This window comes from Pseudorca crassidens, chromosome 7, assembly GCF_039906515.1.
Source record: "Pseudorca crassidens isolate mPseCra1 chromosome 7, mPseCra1.hap1, whole genome shotgun sequence".
Lineage (NCBI taxonomy): Eukaryota > Metazoa > Chordata > Mammalia > Artiodactyla > Delphinidae > Pseudorca > Pseudorca crassidens.
Window position 1 is genome coordinate 4,932,232 of NC_090302.1, and position 6,540 is coordinate 4,938,771.

Here is a 6,540-nt window from a genome sequence, read left to right on the forward strand (position 1 = left end):
TTCATGCTAAGTTGGTTTGGTTTTTTTAGTTGGCCGGGGGCCTAGAATCCGACTGGCAGCAATGGAGCGGACAGATGGGATCCTATATGAAGCTGCTGATGCGTTCAACTTAGAAAGAGAAGAAAACCTTATTAGTCAAGGTTTCAAAGGCTGCGACTTCACAGGAAGCCTTCTCCGGCCCAGCCAGCTGGGCCTGCATCCCTGGCTGGTACCGCCCAGCTTTGCCAGGCCCTGCTCGAGGCTCCCAACGTCTCAGCCAGGTGCCAGCAGCCGAAAGCCGGCCCCATGCTTGTCCCCCAAGAGCTGCTGCTTCCTGAGTCCCCGGGGGTTTCTGTCTGCCCTCCCGCGGGCTGGACCAGGCAGGAAGCTCTCCAGAGCTACCTCCCTGTCCCATCCTTGCTCTGAGCTCAAAGGGACCTGTTCTAGGTTGAAGTGTGCCCCCCACCCAAATTCATAGTTTTTTGGGGGGACACCCAAATCTCTTTTATTGCGGGGGGAAGTGGAGTGGTCTCTCACTGCACGGTTCGTTCATTGGCGCGGCCTCCTGAGTCCCGCGGCTTCGTCACAGCCAGAAGCTCGCGTGCGCTAGAGAAGGGCTCGATGCGCAGGGCCTCAAAGGCTTCACGTGCCCTGAAGGCTGTAGCCCCACAGTGGCTGGGGCCTGAGGCTGTGCTGTCTGGCTGGTGAGGCCACACTCGCCCAGTGTCTTGCCATCATCCGGAAGCTGGCTGTCCTAGTACAGCCGCTGCTCCTCCGGCAGCCGCTTGAGGACGCCCTCGACGGTGCGTTTCAGCTCGAACACGGTGCTCGATTCCTTGCGTCTGTGAAGATGGTGGGCTTGTGGCGCCAGATCACGCGGAACACGTCCGTCACGGCTGCTGCCGCTTCCCCTCGATGCGCCGGCGTGGCCGCACCTCCAGATTCATGTGTTGAGGTCCTAACCCCAAGTATCTCAGAGTGTGACCTTGTTTGGAGACAAGGTCTTTGGAGAGGTCGTAGTTAAAGTGAGGTCCTTAGGGCGGGCTGTACTCCAAGATGATGTCCTTACAAAAGGGGGACACGTGGACACAGACACACGCACAGAGAGAAGAGACTCAGGTAGAAGGCGGCCATCCACAAGCCAAGGAGACAGGCCTGGGGCAGATCCTTTCCTTGGGGCCCTTGGGAGGAGCCAGGCCTGCGGACACACTGATCTCAAGCTTCTGGCCTCCAGACAAATGTCAGTTGTTTAAGCCGCCCGGTTTGCAGTACTGTGTCAGGGCAGCCCTGGCAAAGGAATACATGACCTTACCCAAGAGGCCTCCCATCTCATGGGCTCCACCCCCCAGGATCCCAGCATGTGGCCTGGACACAGACATCTGCCCGGCCCAGGGGTGCTCACCAGGCCTGCTCTCCTGTCACGCCCACCCGGCCCCCGCCACGGCCATCCACTGGTCCGTATATCCCCTCGCTGTGGCCAGGTGGAAATCTCCCTTCCGAGGAGCTAGAGGAGTGGTCTGGGCTTGAGTTCATCGTCACCTTCTGAGAGCCCTGGCGGAGGTGTCCCAACCCACAGGGCTGAGCCAGCCACCCTGGGACAGAGCCTGGGAGCACCCTGAGTCCAAGATGCCTCACCTCGCCCGACATCTGCACACCTGCAGTGTCCCAGGCACTGGGCAGCAGCATCGATGACACTAGGATGGATGAGACTGGGCTTCCCTGTGGTTGCAGAGCTCACAGTAATCCTTTACGTATGCTTTCAGGAGGTCAATAAGCAAAGCGTATTATACAGCGTTGTATCCTCGCTCACCAGGGTGGAAACCACCAAGTCAGTCCTCCTACGGCTCATCGCGAGTGCCCACTCCACGCCATGCGTCAGCGATCTCACTTAAGCCCTTCAGAGATCCTTCCAGGGTAGTTAACATCATCCCACGTCACAGACGAGGAAGGCGATGCTCAGAGAGGTTGGGAGCTTGCAGAAGGTGACAGAGTTGCTAAGGGACCCATTTGGGGTTCAAACTTGACCCCAAAGTTTGTGCTGAGACCACCCTGGCAGGCTCCCTCTCCAGGCTCGGCCCACACGCGCTGCACAGGGTGTCGTTCTGAGGACCGGGAGGGCAGTTCCGCCAGGCCGTGGGCTCTGGGGTCACCCCCTACCCCCAACCTGTCTCACAGCACCTGGCGTTTCCGAATTTTGCTTTATGAAAAAGTTTCGAGTCGCACGGCCACTGAGCAAACAGAAGAGCGGCTTCGTTCTACAGCGTGTGGAGCTAGTTTTCTGTACTCGTGACAGCGTCAAATCATTCTCCTCCGGGAGTTGGGAGGGCAGACAGGCAGCCCTCATCCCACCACACAGTGTTTGCGCTGGACCACAGATGTGGATAAACCCGGGACCCCGCCCTCAGCCCCCCGATGGCTGTTTGACAGCCATCACACAAAACTCTCAGGTCCTGTGTGGGTGCATATCAAGGTCTGTGGGCACCCCAGGGGTGGGCCTGGACCTTCCAACCACGCCCGGCTTTTCCATCGCCCACACCCCAGCAGCTGCTGCCCCCCTCTGCGGGACGATGAGGGTGAAAGTACTTGGAAAGAGGAAGGAGAGCTCAGCTTAAGGGGGCTTCCGGTCCAGGTGGGCAGAGGGGCTGGGAGGGTGGGGGAGATGATGAAGAGTTTGGGGTGGCAAGGGCCCCCCTCTTTTCTGACTCGGACAAAGCTTTCTTAGGAAACACTGCACTTAATCTCCCCATTTCGAAGCGAGGAAAACTGAGGCCCACTGGTCACAGTGGAAGGTCCTGGGCCAAGCCAGGTGAGGGGCCTCCCCCTACACTCCCAGCCCACCTGGGCACCAGGAAGCCTCAGGTCCCCCTGCCCCTTGCCCTGCCCCTCCTCTCCCCAGGTTCCCATTTCCTGTCAGGCTCGCTGATCCATTCAGGTCAGAGCCACGGGCTGGAGACCAGGCAGAGAGGTCACTGCTAACTGCATGCTAATGACAGCAGGGACCAATCAATCTCCCCCTTAATCAGGCAATCGATGTGCACTGCAGGTGTGTCCGATCCAGGCCTGCAACGGAGGTGTAGGGAAGGGGGAGGGAGGGGGAGAGGAGGCTGGGTAGTGGGGAGCTCGCTCCCAGCCCCGTCCTCTTCTGCATCCCAGAGAGTCAGCTGCAAATTGAAATCACTGCTCAGGAAAGAACTGAGGGGGAAAGAGAAAGGGGAAAAAAGATGGCATCTTTTTAATCAAGGCTCAGAGCTGCCGTCGCTAATGAATTCAAGGTTCTCGGGAACCCCAGGGCAAGTCAGGGAGGATAGAAGCCAAAACACTTCCTCCTTCCCCTCCCCTCCGTCCCCTTAATGGGGGGGGGGCGCGTTTAAACCTTCGACTGGAGGACCAGGAGGTTCCCCGCGTCCTCCTGCCTTTTGGAGTTGGAAGGGTCACCCAAGGTCACGGCCAGGCCCCTCCCACCCAGGACTCCTCTGTCAGGGTCCCTCTCAGCCTTGCTTTAAGAGGGACTGTTCTTAGGAGAGGTGCCAACAGGCTGTTTCCTGGTTCTTTCTCTGAATAGCCCTCCTTTGCACCCGCTGGAGTTTTCAACCTTTACCACTGATTGCGTACCTACTGTGTGCCGTCTTTAGAGACAACAGCGCCCTGAGTTCTCACAACCCCCTCATGTATGTAACCTAGTTGCTAAGATTATCCCATTTTACAGATGAGAAAACCAAGGCTCAGTCAGGATCATGGAATCTGCCAACATTTCAGCCAAGGTGGGAGGGCGGGGACACGGCCCCTTGGCCTCCAAATTCTCTTCCCAGGAGCCCCACAGTCACTCCGGCTCCAAGATCCTAGTTAGGATCATGGCACCCCACACACACACACCCCATGCTCTGAGGTGCCCTGATGCTGCCCCCCAGCTCTGCAGCTCCTCAGCCCCCCACCACCTGCCTCAGCTTTTCCCCGTTTACAGATTAGCCTAGGATTCAGATCTAATTGTCTGTGGCGTTCCTTCATTTCCAAAGTGTGAAGGTACCGAGTTATGGCAGTTGGCACTTAGGCTGTGTTTGTTCCTTACTGGCTGTGTGCTTATAAGCAAGTTGCTGGCTGTCTCTGGGCTCAGCAAACAGCGTGTGTGGCGTGACCCAGCTACCAGGCCCTGGCCCACTGTAAGGCCTTCCCTGTGCCTCACTTCCCCATCTCGACAGATGAGTCACCTGAGACCCAGAGAGGTTAACTAACTTGCCCAGGTTCACCCAGCAAACCCAGGGCAGCACAGGCGCTGAGCACGTCCCTGTGCCCAGAAATCCTGAGAACCTTCCACTCCCACCTCTTCTCCTCGCCACCCCCAGAGCTGTCAGATGCAAGAGCAGAATGAAGAGCTGGCCGGAGAAGGAAGCGGGTAAATGATGCTGGTTAAGGAATTCATGGCCTGGGAGATGTATTCCCAGAGCAGCTCACTTCAAAAGTTCTGTCGCTAAGGGCTCTTCGCAGGGAAACTACGCAAAAACTGAGGTTCTAGGCCACGCCCATGGAGGGGAGAAGGTGGGCCTCATCTGCTTCTCCATCAGGCCTGCCTGGCCTGACCTACCTTCCCAAGTGGCATGCTCTCCCACCGTGCACAGACACTTACACTCACACACACGCAGCTACAGCCTTGGGAGGTCCCGGCCCCCAGCCTGAGAAACCCCACCCGGGGCAGCTTAATCGCAGTGGCAGGGGTTGCTCCCGGCCCCTCTACCCAGGACAGGCCTCGTCCTGGAGGAACGGCAGCAAGGCACCAGAGCTTCGCCGTGCGAGGTGACCGCCAGCTGCCGCATTTGAATTAGAGCTAATTTAGCGAAATACATGTGAGCAGTTTACGTTTCTCTCACGTAACTGAAGTTCACTGTCATTGGCTCCGCTGCACTTGTCACACCTCAGGTGGTCCGTAGCCACACGTTATAACCGAGGCTGAGCCTGAGAGCTGCCGCCCGCCCCGGCCGGCCGTGCGGACACAGCACATCAGAAGGTGCTACTGGACAGACTGTCTCCTAGAGACGTGGGTCTTCCTCTTCCTGGGTCTGCTTCGCTCTTGTCTCTCATTGGGTATTCCTCTGGTTGCTCCTCCGGTACGTGGTCCAGCATGACCGTCATCAGCACTTCATCACGCCCTCTCCTCTAACGCATCATCCCAGTCCCTCCTAGGTCAGAATCCCAGGAGAGAAAGGGGGATGGCTCAGCCCCACCTGCAGATGAGCGCGGCTCCCCGGTGCAGGCAGCGGCGCCCAGGGTGTCAGGGCTGTGCCTGGGAACCCAGCGCTGTGGGCAGGGTATACTCAGAAGGGATAGGGCTCCAGCGGCCAGAGCACTGAGAGTGCGAGAGAGTGAGCGAGAAGGGACACCATATGTAAATGCCACTGGGGAGGGGGAGGGGGGGACGTGCCTCCCTGCTGAAGGTCCCATATTCCCAGCAACTCTAGGAGAGAGGTCCTCTTGGTCACGTTCTACAGGTAAGAAAACTGAAGCCTGGGGAGGGAGAGCTAAGTAATTTATCCAGCATCACACAGCCAGTAATTGACAAACCCTCAAGGTCACGTTCCCTAAGATGACCGTCCTGAGAACATGGCTGCCTCTCCGAGACCAACAGGCTGGCACCAGTACGGGCTGCCCATGGGCTTCCCTCTCCCCACACTCAGATCTTCTTACTGTTTTATCTCCCATGAGGAGAGAAGGGTCCCCACCACTCTGTAAAAGTAACCTCACCCAGACCACAGTTGAAGGTCACCAGGCCTAAGTGACTGTGGTCCCGCAGGAGCCCTGGCCTGGAGACAAGCCTCCTTACCAGGGTGTGCAGGGCACAGGGTGCGAGGACGAACTGGCAGCCGTGTTTCTGCTGCTGTCAGCATCGGAGCTCTGGGCGGTGTGTATTCACGACCCCCAACCTCAGTAGCTCGACACAATGAAGGTTTCTTTCTTGTTTGTGGCACATTCCAATGAAGCTTATTGCAGGAGGGGAGACTGTGCCCCATGCAGTCATCCAGGGACCCAGGCTTCTTCCAACTCGTGGCTCCACCATCCCCCAGAGCAGGAGCCAGCAAGCTTTTTCTGTAAAGGGCTACATAGCAAGTATTTTAGGCTTTGCAGGGCGTACAGTGGCAACTACTCAATTCTGCCATCGTGGTATGAAAGCAGACATAGACAACACAGAAAGGAATGAGCATGACCATGTTCCAATAAAACTTTATTTACAAAAACAGAGGGAGGGCCATAGCTTTCCCACCACTGCCCCAGAGCCTTGGAGTCCCTCATTGGGCCCTCTGTATCTGACGAGGAGACCAAGAAAGAGAAAGCTATGGGGGATCATACAGGAGGCTTTGGGGGCCAGGCCTGGAAGTGGCATACATTACTTCCCCCCACAGAAATAAGTGGTTATTTCTGCATGCCACTGAGATTTGGGGGTTGTTTGTTATGCAGCATTATTGTAGCAATAAACGATACACTTTTTTTTTTTTTTTTTTTGGCTGCTTTGGGTCTTCATTGTTGGGTCTTCGTTGCTGCACACGGGCTTTCTCTAGTTGTGGCGAGCGGGGG

The 6,540-nt window shown here is 57.1% G+C and overlaps 1 pseudogene; it reads right to left on the reverse strand.

Moving 5' to 3' along the window:
* Positions 1-512: 512 nt before the first annotated feature.
* Positions 513-1,512, reverse strand: LOC137228306 (elongin-B pseudogene; annotated as a pseudogene).
* Positions 1,513-6,540: the final 5,028 nt, after the last annotated feature.